This window comes from Clytia hemisphaerica, unplaced genomic scaffold (assembly GCF_902728285.1).
Source record: "Clytia hemisphaerica strain Z4C2 unplaced genomic scaffold, Clytia hemisphaerica genome assembly, whole genome shotgun sequence".
NCBI classification, from domain to species: domain Eukaryota; kingdom Metazoa; phylum Cnidaria; class Hydrozoa; order Leptothecata; family Clytiidae; genus Clytia; species Clytia hemisphaerica.
This window is the reverse complement of record NW_027104123.1, coordinates 93,017-114,793: the sequence shown is the minus strand read 5'-3', so window position 1 is coordinate 114,793 and position 21,777 is coordinate 93,017.

Genomic DNA, 21,777 nt, shown 5'->3' with positions numbered 1-21,777 from the left:
AGATGAACCCATAGTCTGTGGCCAGATCAGAAAATTATTATTTTTCACCCGGTTGGTTTCCGGAAACGCTACATTTTTTTTATTTTCGCCGCAATTGAAAATTTTTTCAAGCAATATCCTGGCATGAAGACTTTTTTTCTTTTTGGAAAATTTGGAAATTATGATTGCCAATTATGTGACATTTTTTGCTTTTGCAGCATGCTTTTGAAAATTATAAAATGCCTTCTGCTAGGGGAATTTTTTTCCCTTCGACGTTCTTTCAGATTATGAAAAAATGTTTCCCAGTATATATGATATTTCTTTCTTCTTCTTTTGCATTACACTTTTTTTTTATATAAGAACCATGAGTAAAAATCTTCTGAGCCTTGACTGTTCTTATCTTATTTTTTTTGCACTTTAAGCCTCTATCATGTTCTTATTAATAGGATGTAAGTGAGGTATTTTAGGCATTATACCCAATTTTTATTACTTTGAGCCCTAAATTGCTTGAAAGGCTCAGCATTGTTCTCAAATTGTTCTTATTTTTTGGCGATTTTGAGCCTTCTTATAATATTGTTCTTATATTAAAAAAAGTGTATGTTTGAAATTATGAAATTGTTTCCCTGTTTTGAAAGTTTTTTTACTTTTTGACATGCATTTCAAAAAGTATAACTTTTGGATGCTATAATTTTTTACCTTTTTTTCAATATTTTATATATTTTATCTTTTCTCCAATATTTTATATATTAAACCTTTTTTCCAATATTATATATTAGACAGGCAGCTGAGGTCACAAAAAAATTGGACGGGGTAGGAACAATCCCAAACCACTTTTAATTGAAAATATACAACCTAAATATCTAGAAACCATCAACCGGAGTTGTTGAAATTACTTACCGGACGTGTCCGGTAATATTTTAGTACCTGATGACGTCATGCGTGCCCATAGGCTAACTGAAAAAATTTTGAGAACCAACATAGACATATTATATACCGATCGAAGCGTTTTTTAACGTAGATTAAGAAAATGGTCAGTAACCATATCTGAAAATTTTGCTATAAAAAGTTAGAACGCTTTTCCTTTATGTCCGTAACGTCAATTTTACCTGTCCGAGACGAAAAAAAAATCAAAAATTCAAACTTATCAAAATTGAAATCTAAGACCGCCATTCGAAAGCTCTCAAAAATCGATATAGAAGACTTTTAAGTGGATATATATGATTTCTCAACCTAACTCGAGAAAATCGATCCTAAAGAAAGTGTAAATATGACGTCATCAAAACTTCGGAAGCTTGTAACTTTTTATTATCAAATTTTCAGACATAGTTTTTCCTTTGGTTTTCTTATTGTAAAATACCCTATTCTCAATTTTTGATGAATAAGATCAATTTTTGTAGATATACATTACCCCCTGACGAAATTCCGTTACTTTGCGCAAAATTATAAGATATTTTTTATACCAAAAAATCCTTATTTTTTTTTCTTTTTTTAGGTCGAAATTTTAAGATATTTGAGTTAAAAAAACTTCAAAAAAGCAGTTTGTTTTGAAAATAGAATATCAACTTTCTTTTGGTTCACCAGAGTTTGTACATGTTTAAAATGCATTGATAGAAATTTTCCTTGCTCTCGTGACGATCATGAAAATTACCAAAAAAGTTTGTTCACCATGCAAGTATCGCGAAAATATCCCAAATCATGCCTTGAAATATTTCCCGAACACGCATCACGCAAACGGCTGGGTACAACTTTTTAAAATTGTATCATAAAATGGCTAACTTTCTCATTCCCGGGAAAACATACCTGTCCCATCTCCGGGATCTGTTCGTTTCTAGGCGTCTCCAGCAAAAATCGGTGTTAAATGTACTTTTGTGGCGTTTTGTTCCTCTTCCGTTGTACACTAGCAATCGGAAAGTTTCGCTGGGAATAAGGAAGTTTAGCAATCCTACGATATGTAGTGTAAAAAACCTTTCGCTTGCAAACACGAGATTTTCGTATCGTGTGTAACCCCTTTTACAATTGATGCCATTCTTTAATGATTTCACGTTCTTTCTTGAAGAAGTCATCCGTTACACTGAAATTATTTTCCTTTAGTTTATGGACTGAGGTAAAAATTGTTTTCTTGTTTTCTTAATTGCCCAACGTTACTTTCAATGGCCGCCATCTTTTCGTCTTGAACATATCACCCTTTCGAGCAACAATTCGTTCTGCGGTGACAACGTTTATCTTTAATCCCATACGATTTCCTACATCTTCCTCCACGTAATCTTTGTCACCGACCCGCTGTTCCTCTTTTTTCTCATCTTTTTTTTTCATCTAAATGATGGAAAATGATGCTACATCTAGTTAAGTTCTTCCAACGATCTTCTTCTCTTTCTTCTTTTACATTTTTGGTAAATTTCTTAATGATAACCTGTTCTTTCTTCACCTCTTCCTTCGTGATATCTGCGTATGTTGCCCGTTTTGGTTCTTTAGCGACGCCTGCTTTGTTTATAGCCATAAGTTCCTCCATTTTCTTCTCTAGATTGTGCACCTGACCTCCATCTTGACATTCTGTTTCCGCTATTGTTTGCGTTATTTGGTTACTTCTGACTCTTTGCTTACTTTTTTTGATTTTTTCAAAAGTATTGGCGTGACTATAACACATTTTTTACATTCGAAGCGTCGGCTTTTGTATTGCATAGAAAGCTGAATTTGGTATGCGGGAAGCTCCGAACAAGCATGATGAACGAATCGCTGGCATTTTCTGCATTGTAACATGTCGTTATCCTTTATCTATATCGTGAAGCATTTATTGATGGTATAGGATCTATGTTTTTCAGCTTAGTTTCAGTGAATATTTCATCGATTGTTACCATTCTTTTTCATTCATTCGCATCCAGATCAGCGGTCTTGTCAGCCTTTGGAACAAATGAAAAATGATCTTCAAGATTTCCGAAACGCAGGAAGCGACCTGAAAAGAGCAAAGTAGTTTCGAAATGTTATTGGTGATCCCCTTTTATTAATTCCAATTGAACAGGTAAATATTCTTTAAATCATTTAGTAATCTCTTACTAATATTTAATCTCTTAAATGGACATAAAAGTAGTAAAATTGCGTGAATCACGTGAATCACGTGTCCAAAGCAATCAAAATCTGCCACATTTGTTTTGATTTTTTATTTCGACATATGCTACATACGGTTTGTTTACAAATTTCGAAAGCAATTTTATTTCCCTTTAAGAGAATTTGACTATAATTCAAAACATTCTACCAATTAAAATTATTTTCATCTTAGATTGCAATACCTGGCTTGCATATCTCCCTAGGATCTTGCCTAAAATTATTCAACATGTTGGAAGATGAACGTTGCATTCTTGGTGCTGAGATCTCTTCGAGGGATCCAGCGAGAAACTAAAAAGAAAAAGTATGGCAGAAATCAAAAGATACATTTATGATAAGAGAAAGCTGGAAGACTCCATTGAGACTCAAAACGAGATGATTGAAATGATAAATAGTGCGATACGCAGGGAGATAACAAAAAACACAGAGAACGATGAGCATACCAAAAAGGTTTACTCACCCCGAGAAAACTTTTTCAGGAACAAAAAGGAGGAAAAGGTACAAAAGTTTAAAAAAGCTTGGGAACGAGGCAAAAAGTTCCCTTTCAAAGGAGTTAGATCTTGTTATCAAATCACTCAATGTTTGTCGCCAGAACTACCACGGGAAGAGCTTTGTAGGAAACCGTGTCCATACTATCTTGAAGGTGAGAATTTTTTGTAAAACATTCATGCAGTTCAGTTATTTGATCAAATACAGCCCAGCCTTCAAGAACAGTCTACAGTTCAAACATGTAAAAGTTGAAAGAGTGAAAAAAATTTACCCTTTCCTTACAGACTACGTCCATCGTGAAACTTTGCAATCGAATTCCAAAATATGTTTACGATTTAGGTTTTGTCAGATGTAACATTCATCAGAAAGCGATTGCTATTGCCACCAAATTCAAGCATATCCTTTCGTTATACTCTGTGTGCCACATACAAATGAATGGAAAGACAGTTTTAAAAGAAGAATCTTAGATGAATAGACTTGGTGAGCTTGTAGTTTGTCATTCAAGATTTTAAAATGCGTGATTGCGTGATTGGAGGAACCAACGTGATTGTGATAGAAAGGAAATTAAACTCGTGATAACGTGATTTGCCTCCTAATGGACCAATGCTCTATAGATTAAAACTTAAAAGACTTTTAAAATGAAAAAGCTTGTAAAACGTCCAGCTGGTCCCAAAATCTTAATGTAATGGCAACGCGTGAAATTTAACCCTATTAGCCCCAGGGGGGGGTAGAATCTACCACGCTGGAGTTCTTTTGTTTATATCTCGGAGAAAAATTTTTTAAACGACTTGAAACTTTCTGACTTTTAATAAAATCTTATTAAGAGTACTTGTGCAAAATTTTAGGGTCATAGTGTGTACAGATCAGGTTTTATGACTTTATTGTGAAACATGACATAAAACCCAGCTAAAATCGCATAAAACTCAAAATTTAAAGTGCTGATAACTTCTAAACTATTAATTCAATCATTTTCAAATTTTGACACGTGATAGATATTGACAATACAAATTTAAAAATCAAAAGAAAATTTTTGAAAATGATGACGTCATCATTTATGACGTCATCAAATTTTGAAAAGTTTACTCATCTTCAGCATGGATTTTAAGAAAAAGTCTTCATGGAAATTGCAAAACCGGCAATTATGTTAAAGAGCAGTCTTTTACCTTTCAGAATCTTTAAACAGAATTGAAATATTTTTATTGGTTCGACTGTAATTGACATTTTTGTACACCATATCTTTGGGCTTTTTTCCGACAGGTGGAAATTTTGTGATGACTTCATCAGTTTTTGAATGACGTCATCAATTTTTTTTTTCTTCCTGGAAAATTGTATCATGATGGAGAACATATGTACCAAATTTCATGGCCATAGCTCTTCTAGATCGAAAATAATCGAGGGTGGTAGATTCTACCCCCCCCCCCTGGGGATACAAAAGTCAAAAAAGCTTGGGGCTAATAGGGTTAAAGACGTGTGAAAATACTAAGGCACATAGAAAATCTAACGCAGCATTATGTTGTGAGGTGCTTGATTTAGCACACTCCTTATGCGTGATTAAAAAAAATAGCTAGTCATGGTTTGAGTACAGGGAGAATTTCCCCTGCCTCTTTAGGTTGGAAGACGCCCCCCTTAAGTGGTAACCGCTCAAGAAATTCATTTGAAGTTTTAGATCCCCCTTGAGAAATTCTCTAGCAGTTTCAGCCCCCACTTAGTAAAAAATATACTCTTGCATTGACTTCGATCCATCAATTAAACTATTAAAAGACAATTTTATAGCACCGCAGGCAACTTCTTTTCAAAGAGAAATATTTCTGAATTTTCTTTACATGTTTTATGAAGACCCCCTTCTTACAAAGCAATGCCCTTTAACTGTCTACCCCCGCTAAGAATCCCAATTAAAGAAAGTTGACGACTCCATCTCATCAATAAAAGAAAGAATGGATTCAGTAGAGAGACTGGTAGAGGAAAAAAGCAAATTATTAAAAACATGCGTTAAGAAAATAAACCATGGAGTTTTTCTTGATGGACAACAGCAGGTAGAAATGGGACATAAGAACAGGAGAAAATTGGATCTAAAACTTCAAAAGGCTATTAAAAAGAAATAAAGAACTAGTAGAATCAAAATGGTTTAAACACTGTTTCATTTTTATTGAAAAACTATCGTTATTTATGTTGGTATTGATTACTGGACTTTCGTTGTAGGCTATTTGTCCTAAGTTGATCTCAGTTATTTTTTATTATCTCGTTTTGAATTTACGCGTTTTAAATGGGTGTTTACACTACATTTTATATGATTTTATCCGACAAGTATTCGCTGTAAATAAAAATTGGAATTCTCTTTGAAACCTTGTTCAAACCATGACTAACCCAAAATATTAGATTAGACTGTTTTATAAGTTTTGTAGCCTGTTTACAACATTCTGTGTCAGACTAATCCACCTGCACCAAGCTCTATAATCTTATGAGGTGAGGTATTTTTTCTAAGATTATGAGCTTGGATTCCCAGACTATAAGTTTTGTTAATTGCATATGAGACAATGATCTCAATTGTTAATTTGTTAATTTGCTATAGTAAGAATGCACATATTACTTACATCTACACTGTATTTTGTACGGTTAAATGTTATGAAACCAAGACAAAAATGTCACTTTTTCTCTGAAATTCCCTGGATATGAACTAGAGCCAGTATTTCAAACCATGTGAAACATCCAATATAGTGAAACAAAACACTTTGACAACGCTATAATCTATTGTAGAATCATCTAAAAAGCAAAAGAGATAGGAAAGAGACATTTGGAGATTTTGATGACATGTTGCCCTTTGCTATGTACCAGGCAAATATATCAAGGAAACGTAGAAAAGCTGTTGTGGAAGAGTTTGTTAGAGTAAATGGCTCAATACGTCTAGTCATTGGCACCTGTTAATACCTGGGTATCAACATCCCAGACATCAGGAGTATTATATGTTACGGTGTCTGCTCTGATATGGAGAGTTGTGTGCAAGGTATGGGTCGAGCTGAAAGGGATGGCAAAGGAAACGAGTGTGTGCTATTAGTGCGAGCATGCGACCATGCACTTACCAATGAGGACAATTACCTAAAGAACTACATCTCAAACGAAACTAAGTGTAGGAGGAAAATATTATTATTGACTTTTCTCTCATCGCCCATTATCTCAAGAGATAATGCATGAGTGATGTGACATATGTAGCAAAATTATTGCTGCGCTATTTGTCAACTGCTATTTGTCAACTAACTCCACACCAAAAATTGAAAAAAGAAAGGATTCAAATAACCTACATGCTGAATGGACCTACCTGATGATGAAAGTTAGATAGCAATAAAGAGAAAAATGAAAACAATTAGTCAGAAAACATAGCGTTTAGCAAAAATGCATAACGCATTAAATTTCATCATTGGTTGTTATGGGGGAGTAGAGAAAAAAGAAATAGAATTATTGACAAGCTTGGAAAAATGTTGTGTGAAAAAAAAAACGAAGAAATATCAAGAAAATCTGCAATGAAAATTGGCGATTTCCGGCATATTTCCAGCAGTTTTGGCGGGAAAAAAAATTCTCGAAAATTGGACTCGGCTAAGTTTTGGGCATTGCTATTACGCATCTTTGTGCAAAAAATCGGAAAAAACTAATGATGAAATCTCGAGAAAATTTCAAAAAAACTGGGCTTCGTCACATTTCGAAAAAATCAGAAAAAACTAATTAGCCAGTCTCTAAAAAAGCTGGTAACAGGACAGACAGACGGACAAAGGTTAATTTAAAGGACCTCCGAGGTAGGTCCAAAAAGGTCTACTTACATAGAATTCCTCTATCTTATAATAGTGACTACCCAAGACATCGGTTACTGCATGACTGTTTCCCAAAGAGATATCATTGCTGTAGTATGTGCATATTCTGTATGAGAGCTTATCCAAAACAAACTGAAAGATTATACTTTATTAGGCGTACAAACTTTTGCGAGGTCGAAAAATCGCGAAATTTGTGACAGAGCATAAAAGATAAACGATAATTGCAAATCGTTGGATAAAAATGATAACTTTCAAATAAAAATTGCCTTAAAAGAGAAAAATTTTCCTTAAATCCGCCAAGGACGGTTGCTCTTCGACTTTAAAAAGGCATTAAAGGATAATAATATTCCGAAAATTTGATATATTTATTAAAATTTCGAGGCTTTATAGATTTTCAATATTTTTTTAGAATTTTTTGCGAGCATAAACTTTCACGATTTGCCCTGTTAAGAATTTTCAAAGACATTTACTTTCTCGAAAAAGGCCAAAATTCCCAAAAATCGCGAAGGTTTGTAAGCCTTCACCATTTGATTTGATTCTATTCTCTTCGCGAATTGCAACGTTTTTGAAAAGGAATATAAATTTGCAAGAAAAAATTCAAACTGTGTGAACTCTCTGTTGCACAAGGAGTGTGTTAGATGTCTTCATATATAGCTAAATCTTTAACAAGTGATGATGTTGAAGATGCACTACATAGGTACTTCATTCTACAAGTAAGGTGTTTAAACTTTTTTTTGTCTCAATATTTCAATTTATTTTTATCTTACTCGGTTTTTTAGTGTCAAATTTTATTAAAATTTTGTACTTGAACACGGATAATTGCGTCAAAAGGTTATTGTTTTTGTATTAAACGATTGTGAGATGGGCTACTTTTATAATAGCCCGCTTGGAGTCAACTAGTACCCCGTTAAATTTAGCTTGAAATATTTTGGTAGGCCGTTGTCTATTCAAATAAGAAAGATTTTGAGTTTCTAAGTTGTTGCATTCAAGAATAAAAAACAAGGTTTTGAGCTTTCAGTATGATATTTTACTTATATTTCAGTACTCTTTGCACGACATACCAATACAGCATCGAAAATAAATTCCTCTGTCGAAACCGCCCTAGTGCAACCAGAACCTGGCTGGCAGTTCATAGTGTTATTTGTTATTCATTTTATTCCTTTCAAGAAGTCTATGGACTGATGTTCCATTCCATTTGTTCATTGGATGCTCTTTCCATATGCAGTATGCATTCCATCCTCTCTCCTCGTAATCATGTATGATGATGTTAATCATCACTGCTTTATCCTCAACAGAAAAAAACATTTTTGCGTTGAAAATTTGAATTCACGTCGCGAACACCTTTATATCAAAATTGGAAATAATGCAAGTTTAAGCGCAAATAAGATAAAGCTGAAAAAATCTATTAAAAAAACTAATTACACAAATTAAAAATGGCGGACTTTTTCTATAATACAACAACTCTTTCTAAAAATGTTTCGCATTTCTGATTTGCAGCATATATGCAGTGAATAATCTAAATATTAAGTGAATAAAATTTGGCATTCTTTCTATGAATATTTTTTGCGCTGTTGCCGATTTCGTTGGACCACCTAGTATAGATAACGATATAAAGAAAATTATTCTGAATAAAAATCTAAATCATTCTAAAATTGCCAAGAGCTTGAAATATTTATTTCTGTTTTGCTTCTTTGTTTTTCTTTACTTCCTTCAATTCCTCTTTTTTTTCTTTTTCTTTCGTGACGAGCCATTGTGGCAAACTTCGCTGGTACCGCACTTTGTATAGCCTTTTCCTCTTTAGGCAAGGTATGCCATCAACTTGGTACACGGTTGTCTCGTATTCTGTTTCGACTCCAATGGAATCAGCCGAGTCAAGATATACACCATCGTCAACCTTGCGTTTTGGCATGTTCTGTTCTTACTGAACACCAAATTATAAAAGAAAGGTGACTGACTAACTGTAAAGACACCTTTTAAGGAACAACAAAATCAAAATGAGGCAATTTCATCACAACGAGGAAGAATTTTTTTTAATATCTTTTTTAGAGTGACGTCGTGTTAAAATTAGGAGAATGTATCTAAGAACGAGACATGCGCACTTCATGAAAATGTGGACTTCGTTGATTTTTATATTTTTTTTTCTGCAATGGGCTACTTTGATTGTAGCCCATTTTATGAAGTTGCTTGGTAGCCCGTAACCAATCCAATTATGGCAAAATATATTTTTTGGTTGACGTTATACTAGAAATAGGAGAATGGAATCGAGTATTCAAGAAGAAGACATGTCTCCTTCTTAAATTATCCATCCCATTCTCCTATTATTTATATGACGTCACGTGGAAATTAATATTTTGGCATATTTGAACGGGCTACCGGCTACCGTGTAATGTTAAACTAAAAATGGTGGGCTACCAGCTGGCAATGAGTGGGCTACCTTCAAAGCAGCCCATTTAAGAATTTTTTACTGAAAAACGACAAAATACAAATTTCAATTAAGTGCTTATGTCTCATTCTCTAATATTCGTTCTCATTCTCTTAATATTGATATTACATCATTAGGAAATCATAATTTTGGCATATTTGAACGGGTTATGGGCTACCAAGCAATATTAAGCAAAAAGTGGTGGGCTACCAGCTGACTACGAGTGGGCTAACTTCAAAGTAGCCCATTTAAGAATTTTTCACTAAAAACGACAAAGTACAAATTTCAATTAAGTGCATATGTCTCATTCTTTAATATTCGTTCCCATTCTCTTAATATTGATATTACATCATTGGGAAATCATAATTTTGGTATATTTGAACGGGTTATGGGCTACCAAGCAATATTAAGCAAAAAGTGGTGGGCTACCAGCTGACTACGAGTGGGCTAACTTCAAAGTAGCCCATTTAAGAATTTTTCAATAAAAAACAACGAAGTTCCTTTGTCCATCAAGTGCGCATATCTCATTCTCAAATTCTCGATCCTATTCTCCTATTTTTTGTATGACGTCACTCGGAAATTAATAGTCCCCATGTCTATAAAGTGCTCATGTCTCCTTTTTAAATTCTCGACCCCATTATTCTATTATTAATATGACGTCATGTTGAAAATAGGAGAACAGAAACGAGTATTTAGGAACGAGACATGTGCATATGTTCTCATATCATTAACTATAGTGAACATGAACATGTTTCCAAACTTCTAGAAACTGAAGCCGACGTTGATTCCGCCACCGAGAATAAGCTCCTTGACTTTTCAAACAAAATACGTTCCACCCATCGAATCGCTGCCAGTCCACTCAATAAGGAAGAATTGCTCCAGTTTCGTCTTAACAAGAACAAATATTCATTCGAAGATATTAATTCATTCTTATATTGGAAAAAAGTGCGGACAATAATATGAACCAACATGGGAAGACGGCTTTTGCATCCTACCTAACTTTTGATGATCACTTTGAAGGAAAAGGTGGCATAAAAAGTCGCATACCAAAACCTACAATCGATGCTTGGTGCTTATTGGTCAAAGGAGTAGTCAGAGAAGGTTTTGACATCAAATGCTTTTGCCTCTGCTGTCCGAACGTAGACGACATACTTCGAAAGATTAGAGGACATTCAGATGTTATAGTTGAAAGACCACCGCTTGATAGCTAATAAATTTGTTTTCTTTTCTTTTTCGCAAATGCCTTACAAAAATCTAGGGGAGCCATGAAGGTAACATTTTGAGGCAGCCATGAACACATTTAATTAGTCTCATTATGTATCGAGCGCCTTTCGCAACACTTAACTGTGTTGATCTCCTTAGGGGGCTACCCTTTGGGGGTTGTATTTTAAGACATTTTTGCTTATTTTATACAATTTAGGTGATCTACTGTGTTATTTATTTTAGACTATTTCTCTGAAATACCCAGAAGGGAGTTCTAGTCGATTTTTTCGTTTTTTATACTTCAATCTACGTCTGCGTGCATATTACCTTGCGAATTTTCCTTTAATATCAATTTTTTTTCAATTTTAGCCATTTCTTTTGTATTATTACTGCTAAACTGTATTACACTGCTAACCCATTATCCGTCGCTCGGGGACATTTGCGTTGTTTAGTCGTTGTTCATCGACGGTAGACGTCGAAAGCCCGATTTTTCCTGAATAAATGCAATTACCTAAAAAATAAAGAGATCCACCTAGAAGCTAGAGCAAAAAAATGAAACAATATTCATTATGGGAAAGAAGAAAGCTATACAAATAAAAATAAACAAAAGTAACCACTCTCGAAGTACAAACCGCAAAATTTAGTTCCCGCAAATTTTGTTGACATACGGATCGCAAAAATTAATTCCCGCAAAAATTTTCAAAATTGGTCATCCGCTAAATAAATCCGATAAATTTTCATTTCAAAGCTCTTTTTGCTAATAAATAAGCATAACTACAAGAAGTTTTTAACAGATTAAATAGAATTTTAGACCTATTTAAATGAATTTCTTTCTAAGCACACTAATATTGATGTCTGCTATTTTTGTATAAAACGTATCAACAGAATTTTGGTTCATAAAAATTTTTATTTCATGGATAGCTGACCGCAAAAATTAATTCCGAAAAATTAGCTCCCTTAAGGTACCTTAACCCTATCTGCCCCTATTAGATTTTCTCCATATCTTTTTATCCACTTTATAAACAAACTTTCTGAAAGTTTTTGACTTCTTTACTAATTCATTTAAACAAAAAATTACGAAAAAAAATTATTTAAAAAATCCGCCAAGGGGCCATCCATATAGTACGTACGCAGTGAAGGGGGGAGAGAGGGGGTTTAGCAAAAGCGCATGTCTATTGTTTGAATGATGTCATTTATATTGTTCTCTGCGTACAAGAAAGGAGAGGGTGTCAAATATTTGGAAAATCTTGCGTACGTACTATATATTATATAGATGACCCCCAAGGCGGCTCATCCTTGTTCAGCAGTAACCCCAGAACTGCTAAATCGGAAAATTAATAAATAGCAATAGAATCCGAACCAGTTGTCCAAATAACCTGAAATTTTGTACAACGATTCAGTACATGATGTAGATTAAGATTGCATAAAAAGATTTCATTAAAAACGCCTATATCACGTGCCCGATTTTTCAGGGTAGGCTGATGGCCGTTTTCGCCTTTTTCCATATTTATGCTGCTATTATGAAAAATTTCCATTTCTAATGCAATCTTTTTGTAGTCCATCTTGATGTATTCATTATAAATTACTTCTGTACCAAATTTCATGGCAAAAGAAAAATTCTATCAGGAGTTATGGGAAAATGTTTTTTTCAAAAAAAATAGAAATCTGCGATTTAATCACTTTTTCGGTTTTAGCACCAGCTTTTTGGTAATCAGGTTTTAATGTACCACCTACTTGTGAGCAATACCAGAAAAAATGAGTCAAAAAACTTTTTGTGAATGGTATTTATACTGTTTGAAAGTTTCATCCCATTTTTCGTGATTTGTTCTTAATATAAGTGTGCAAAGTTTCATGAAATCTGAATCACTAAATGTGAAATCTAAATGTGCCACTTCGGAGCAGCACAAGTCCCCGAAACCCTCAGGCAGATAGGGTTAAATATCTCTCAAAAACAGTTACAATAAATAAAATAAAAATTTAAAATGTCTGCTATATGCTTTCTGGTACAATTACAGAAACTTTTAAAAGGAGTTTGAAGTCAACATTCGGTTATCTTTAGATTTCAAGTTCTAAGTGACACAGCTTTTTAAGTATGTATCCACTAAATCCTTACATAAAATATCTTGAGGGTGTGCCAAATGGTTTGAAAAAGAATTGCTGATCTTCTTCGTTGATATATAGTGTGATGGTCCTTCATCAAGCTTGGCAAGGGCGCTAACTTCTAACAGGGAGTTTTCAGTGATCGGAATATGCTGGTCCTCAGCATTGTATTTCTCTGGAAAATTGAAGATATGATTAGGGACACCTGCTGGTAGAATAACGCCTGCTTGATGTCTAACGCGATGAGCATTCCAGCCTCTTGCAAAAATGTCGCACTCACGTTGGACAACTGGGACAAAAATATAAGCCATTATTTTTTTGTCGATTTCACTGTTGGGATTATATGCATGAGATCGTAGAAGAAAATTAAATTGTTCTTTGATATAACGTTCCATGCGTTCATGAAGTTCTTTCCACCGACGTTTTATCTTGTTTGAAGTTGATGGACCAATTTCGACAGAGTTCAAAGGATCTTCCATATTTCCAAATTCATCAGTAAGGAAGGCTTGAATTGTCCCCATAGTTCCAATTGCTGTACTGTACTATCTACTCTGAGATATGTAGGAATTTGTTTTGAATCCAGCAAATATTCCATATAAAATCTGCCAATCAAGTTAGGGTCAGAGTTCGAGGTCCAAACTCTCTGGAAAATAATTTTTCTTGAACAAGTATCAAGACAACCATAGATTGCAACAGGGAAGGTTGAATTTTGAAATCCCATCAGTTTATCATGCCCGTCAAGGGAGTACGTCCAGCCTGGCCCTTCAGAAACAAAAGTTTTATTTTTTTTCTTCTTCTTTTTAACGTTTCTTGACCCCACACCCTCTGGATCCAGATCATACATCACATCAGAAACCAATTGTCTGGGAACGCACAAGTGATATTCGGTACGAACTTTCAGGTGCATGGCCCGCCCAAGCTTTTACCTGGTCCTTCTAGCTCAGTCCTAATGACTCCAATGACATTATCAATATTGAGGTTTTTATCAATGTAACCAATTTGAAAATGATCCAACCTTCTGGCAAGGGTTGGAACAGTCAATGGGTAGTGATGATAATCCCTCTTCATGTAATCAACTATTTCAGACCTCTTAAGATTCTGCTCGACATACTTTAAAAGATCTGCCTTCAATTGCTCATTAAACTTCCATTCCACAGCAACTGCCATTTTGAATCAATCACTTGCTGTTATGGTCGCATGTGAGTGCACGAGTCTGCTAAATCACGCGCCTCACACGCCCTATATTTTGAACGCGCCCACGCGCCTCGTGCGCCTCACGCGCCTTAGTTATCTGGTACTCGATGTAGAAATTTTCTTCCGACACGCTAAAGCTCTGAAGGTCGGGAAAATTTTAAAATCTGGAATCTTTGGGTTACCATTTTTCATTTTTCAGGAATGTTTCTCAGGCAGCAGAGATTTTCATGCTAAATTCAGTCGGATGCAAGTGATAGTCAAGCAAAAAGTGTAAGGACAGCTAGACACGACTGTGATGCGGTACATCAAACGATGACTACTATAGGTCTCCGATAGTGATATTGGCCCGCTCCTTCAGAGATTTAGCGTGGGCGGCCGCCAATACACCATCGGAATATCAGATAAGCGCCTTAGTGCCCAAGCGCCTCACGCGCCTTAGTGCCCAAGCCCCTCACGCGCCTTAGTGCCCACGCCCCTTGCGCGCCTTGCTTTTTCACGCACCCAAATTTTTCACGCGCCCAAAATTTTTTCACGCGCCCTTAACTTTTCACGCGCCCATATTTTTCACGTGCCTTAATTTTTTTCACGCGCCCTTAAATTTTCATGCGCCTATGTTTTTCACGCGCCCCTATTTTTTCACGCGCCCTTAAATTTTCACGCGCCTATATTTTTCACGCGTCCTAAGATTGAGTTATATATGGAAGAAAGCTTTTCTTTATTAAAAGAATCTGGTCTCTGGATCTGTGTTAGAAAGATATGATCAATTATGTGTAAAAATTGCCTGTTTTCTCCTTAAATCTTGAATTATGTTTCTTGAATTTACCGCAATATTGCAGTATATGAAAAATGTAAAAGTGACGTTTATACCACAATTGCAGTAAAAAATTACTACCGCAATTGAAGGATTTACCTGACTGTAGTAGGAAGCGACTGGTTGATAATATGTTCTTTTGTATCATAAAACCTAAACATTGTGGCCTTTTGTCAAAAAAAAGCCTGGTTACGCACGAGCGAGCGCAGCGAGCGAGTGCGTTCCTTTTTCCAACGGCGGGCGGGCGTGCGAAAAGAAACCGAAATTAACCCGAAAATCTATACTATGCGTGTTGCATTTTTCAAATCTTCAACTTTTTTACAACTTTTCGAACGATTCGAATGTTCTACGGACAAACTCACTAAGATAACTTTAGATTTACGAATTTGTATTTTAACATGGTAAGTGCAACCAACTATAAGAAATCGGGAAATAGGCGGGAAAGTCAGTAATCGGCAAATCGGGTTTCCCCCCGACAACAAGAAAGTAAACAAAACATTTTTGTCAACAAAACCAAAAACCTGAAAACTTTTGGCGACATATATGGTTTGCTGGGTTTGTCTTGCTTTGACTAGAAGATTGAATTGATTCAATTTGCTTTAAAATTATCAACAACATTAAAAGTACTGCTGTTTTTTATCCTGGTGTTTTTTCTATCCAACAAAAACTGGCAAATGTCAAGGCAGAATATTCAAAATGGCTAGCTCCAGCATCACTTTTTTGTTGATCAGAGCAGAATTGGTTGTGACTTGCCTGCTTGCATTGCAGCTGTCAAAAACAGTTAAACAGAACAAATATATCTAGGAACTATGATGGTTCAGTTTTGTACCTTATTCTTCAATTTTTGGAACTGTAGCTCTACCTATTCACTTGTTGGTGTTGCTTTGTTGAGGAGCGAGTACTGGAAGATTTGATTTTCCTAAATTCACAATTCTTCTGGAAATTGCATGGAACAGTCACAGCTGGTAAAGACTAGAAATATCAGCTTAATCAAGTGGATGAAAGAAACAAGGGAACAACGGCTTGATGATCAAGTACAATAATCACGTAATACGTGCGTGTGCTGCACCATGCATAGTGTGCATGCATATGCTTGATTCTAATAAGTTATGTTATGATATCTGGATATGATTATTATTGATGTTTGACGGACGGTAACTGACAGTTGAATGGATGATGACTGACAGCCTGATTTAAAGCGAATCAAATGGGATTTGTTTGCTTCAATATAAACTTGTTAATGGATAATTCTTGGATCTTTTTCTTCTCTAAAAGCTGTATATTACTGTCAAGTTCTAACTTGGGACAATTGGTTGAAGCATGGGACTGTTGACAATCTGGCCTGTATTTTCACTTAGTGTTAAATCTCTTTGACAACAAATTTGCTTTGATAACTCCACCAAGTTTATCAATCTTACTTTCTGTCATAGCATGTCACGACAACTTTCACTGATAACGCGCCCTTTTTAACTTTTTTGTTTTCATTCAAAATGACCGGGCGCAGATTGGAGAATTAGAGAATGCCCGCCGCCTAACCTCCTAGGTATCACCTGATGGGATTAACTTGTCAATTGCTCCATCGTTTTGCCACTAATTTGTTCTTCTTCATTCCAGACACTTGCATGCATTTCACTACAATTTTTTTTCATATTTCAATTTAAAAGCCTACTCGGTGCAAAAGAGAAATCGTGTATTTTTTAATACGCCGTTCATTAACTCAAATCAAATGACTTTGGAGGTTTGGTGAAATGGTGGCCGAATTGCTGTCATATGTTTTGTCATGTAGTCCCAAATTAGAGCAGTTGACGGTATAAAGGACTGTGCTGTGCCAGAAAAAACTCTTCATCTGGCTTGGGTGATTTTTCCAGGCACCAGGGGTAACTACCGTGTAACTTGCATCAGTGGAGGCTAACATGCATAGCCCTCAAATGACTGACCAATCAAAGCAGCAAAATTTCAAAACAAATGAACTACGCAGCTCCGCTCACAGCTTTACTCTACCATTTTTGTTTTAATTTAACTTTGTATTTTAAGGACCAGCCAGGTCATTCATTTGAGGGCTATGCATGCACCCGACTTCACGGTAGGTGATGGGTATGTCCAAGCCAAAAATTGAAAATTGACCCTGTGAGAGAATGAATTTTGCACATACTTGACACACCCAATTTACCTTTAAAATACCAACCATCCCGCCCAGTTCTTGAAAAAATTGCAAAAAAACAGTCCTATCCTAAGTAAAATTATGGAAAAAATAATATATCTTTCACTGTCCAACCCAAATGAATGAGTTTTCTGGAAGGACCATTTCTAACAAAAGAAATAGATTTATATATTTTATGATTTTTGACTTTTCTGTTTTTTTTTTACTTTTAGGAAATTTTAGGACTCTTGGAGATTTTGCGGATTTTTCTAAGACCTCTCGGTTTTACAGTCTCGTTTATTTGAACCAGTAATTTTTTGTTGAGAACTTGCTGTTCTCATTTTTATTTCTATAATTCCGAGTTTCAATAAGATAATAAATCAATAAATCCTTTATTTGATTACAATTTTATTGTTTACCACATGCTCGAGTTACTCATATTTTCTTCCAAAACTCTTTGTTGAGCCTAGGATGTTTTTATTTTTTTTATACCAAACAATCGTTATGACTTTCTTATTTTAGATCGAAATTTTAAGTTATTTGAGACTATCTTTGTTCCATTAATTGTATTTATTGAATTTTATAATAAAAAAGCATACGATTTTTGCTTATTTCACCTCAATTGTTAATATTTTGTAAGAACTCTTGCAATTCAAATTCTTGTGATTCAGCCATTTAAAGTTGTTTTTATACCCTGGCGATTTGATCCTCGACTCTCATGAAATCGTTCTTATAAAGAAATATGTCATTCTATCTTGTATTCCATCAGGATTTTCCAAGTTTTTCATTAATTAGGTTTTAGAGTGAACATTCTGACATTTTGTGTAGTTAACGAGTTTCCTTTCCATTAAAATTCACCATAACATTAACATTTGATGATTTTATAACCAATCAGCCGGTGGAGCTGGGGGAGGGTCAGTCTATCATATAGCAGTATGTAATTTGTGGTTGGTCGGTGTTTTCAGAAAAATGTTCAGTGTTTTATTACAGGGATATTATATAGTTTCACAAATTTTCAAAAATACGTTAACTTCGCGAAAGAGGCTCAATGTCCCAAAATCAAGTTTTTGTTCACCAGAGTTTGTATATGCTTAAATTACATCTATAGAAATCTATCTTGCTCTCGTGACAATACCATGCAAATCACCAAAAGTGGTTGATACATCATGCAAATATGACGAAAATAGCACAAATCACGCACAATGATGCCTCAAATTATTTCCCGCGATCACGAATGACGCAAACGGCTGGGGTCCCTTAGTTTGAATTTTGCCGTACGTACCCCTAATAATTGAAAGCGCCAAAATCGCAAAATTCGGATGTTGCCTTATTTTCAAACAAGTTAACAAAAATTGGGTTAATTTCGGTCCTTTTCTGTTGTAAACTGGCAATGGGAATTCCCCGGGAATGAGAAAGCTTCCTACGGTAGTGTTTAAAAAACCTTTCGCTTGCGAACACGAGACTTTGGTATCGTGCGTAACCCCTTTTACAATTGATTGGTTCCTATCATCCACCCAACTTTGAAAAAGATGGTCGGTGGCGGTCAGGGTTAAAAAAATTGTACGAAATGTGTAAGTGTGTAGGCTGGTGGACTGGACTTAAAAATTCTTGTTTTGCCATCACCCAACTCTAAATTTTTGAGGTGGGTTAGTCCGACTTAAGATGTTCATTTAGCGTGAGATAAAAATTTCGAAGGAAAATCCGAAATCTTAGCCCGATTTTTCCGATTTTCCGACTTCGGAAAACGGGAAAAATTTGCCGAAAAATCGGAAAATCGGGGAAATTTATTCCGAAAATCGGAAAATCGGAAAATTTTTTTTTCCAAAAATCGGAAAATCGGGGAAATTTCTTACAAATATCAAAAATGCGTGAGAAATCAAACTTTTGAAAAATTGTGTGAGACAGTGTTGGAATGCGTGAGTCTCACGTCCAATGCGTGAGAGTTGGCACCTATGCAGTCGGTCGAATTTTTTTTTATGTTGGTTATTCATGGAATTTTTGTGTACATTTTGTTTGTTTTTTTAAGGAAAGTGAATTCATAGCTAATACATGGTAGATATTCACCTCCTGCTTTGAAGTGGCTGGTTTTAAAGCATGCTATTTTGTTATTTGGTTTGTTTTGATATCTAAAAGGTTTAGATATATATAGGAAAAGCTGATGAGATTTTCTTTCAGAAAAGTGTATGTCAAAGGCGCTTAGGCAAAAGGACTTATTTATGAACGTTTATAAAAACATTGAAATTCAAGATGGCGACGCAGAGTTTAGAAGAAGTCAGTGGTTTTAAAATCAGATATCTTCATGGTTTTTTATATACTTGTGTAAAATCTTCTGGTTAAAAATTGCAAAAGTTTCTTTTTGATTGAGGCAAAGCACTTGTAAAAGAAATATTTCACAGACCCTGTTTTGTTCTTTTTTACATTTTTATAAATTGTTGTGTTTATCTGCTTTTGAGTAAGTAAAGATACCTGATTAATGTGAATGTTGGAATTAATTAATTTTGGTAATAAAATATTTCTAGAAAGAAGGATTAACGCTTAGCTTATAAGGGACGTATACCCGTCCTGAGAGAGAGTCTTCTTCGAGCTCAGATTCTACACTATGTTTTGGTACTGAAAGGATCAGGTTAAAATTTTCGGAGAGTGAATAAAAAATCCTTTCCGAAAAGTATAGCTGTCATAGGACTTGGATGTAAAGAAATTTCAAAGCAAACGGTTGAAAACAGTAAAAATGGTGGCAAGGAAGGTTCTGTTATGTGATTAAAAGTAAGGAGTGTTTTAAAGTATTTTTCAAGCTTTTCTTTTGATTTTTCTTGGCAACAAAGTTATCTTTTAACCACCCTGTAAGTTTTTACCTTTCGATTTATTATTTCACTTTAGTTTTTATGGATTTTAGTACCTCTCCCACCTCCCCGGTAACAACCTACAGCTGGCACTTTTGGCTTATAACCTTGAACTTGGATATATTTTGCTGACTAAAACTTATTCAAGTGTCCCTTTGATAGTTTGTCTGGTAACATTGAGTAAAATTTTTGGCTGGATAGAAGATTTAGTAGCTGAAAATCACCAACTAAAACCCAAATTTTTTCACCCTTTCGAAAAAGGGTCAAAGTTTTGATTTTTCGCATGTATATAACATTTCAAAAAGTAATCATGCTATTTGACTGATTTTGGTCTTATTTGAAGCCAAACTATATAAGAAACAAGTTTTGATGGAAATAATCTTTATCGTATTTCGTCGCACCATTTTTTTGTAAAAATGCAGTGACATGCAACAATCTGTGACATTTTTTGACTTGGAAAGTTTATGGAAAGATTGGGAAATTTTGTGAGGTTTTTGAAGAAAATATTTATAACATAACAAGAAAATAGATTCAATTAGCTCTCCAAAAATGTATAACTTTTGTTCAGATTATGACTTATTAAAAATTTATGACTATTCTCTTAAAACGTCAAATTTAGAAAAAATCCATCCTCGCTGTAGGTAGGAATGAGAGCGGAGTCAAAGGGTTAACGAATCAGCAGTACCAATTAAGCGTTAGACGAGTTTCAACAGGAAAGGACATTTTAGAATTTTACAAAAAGTGGTCTTTTTAGAAAAAACCATTATATATAATTCACTAAATGGTAAGTCCTAAGTAGTTTGAAAAACCTTTTTTTGAATTATTGCTGTTAATATTTATAATATTTTTTTTTTTGTGTCTTTTCAGCGCAGGCTCAAAGTTTCACTTTGACTTTTTGTTTAAAAAAGGATATGTAGATTAGCTTGTTGAAATGCTGATGAATATTTTGTAAAGAAAATGTGATGGAAATTTGAAAGAAATGAGTGAACTTGTGTGGTCCGAAGTAAGCTGAAATTATTTTTAAAGTGAAAATAGAAATGCTAATAACAATTGTTTTACAATTCATATAAGTTCAAGCTCAAATGATAGCTTAGAATTTCGATGATATGTAAAAAAACTGATATTTTCACATGTGTGAAAATTAGTGGCTGATTATGTCAATTTAAAGCAATTTCTCACACTTTACAATTTATATCCACAAAAAAACACCAGCCTGTTTTAAGATGTGATTTTAAGGGGAATCTAACCTAAGAAGACTATACTTTTGCATGAATTGACTATGATCTATGTCTAAAGTCCTTTTGTGATGTTTTGTGGCAAATAAAAAGGAGGGATATTTTAAGAAGAAGTATTTAGAGCCCCATTCCTTCACGCAAGTCAATAAATTGAAAATAACCCATTAAGAATTCATCTATGACTAAATAGAGATATATAACATTACCTGTTTCACACTAAAGAGGTGATGGAAAGTGGCAATCAAGAATAAATGTACTGTAGAATTTTAAAATATTCCCTAAAATAGCTAAAAAATATTCATTAATGAATGAATATTAATACATGAATAGAAATTCTTTTAGATCTTTAGATAGTAGATACCTACAAGACTTTGTCCAATGAAACTAGCAAAAAACTATTATTTTGATAACCAAAACCATTTATCTAATATTTTGATTAAATGTGGCTAATTAGCTTAATGAAGA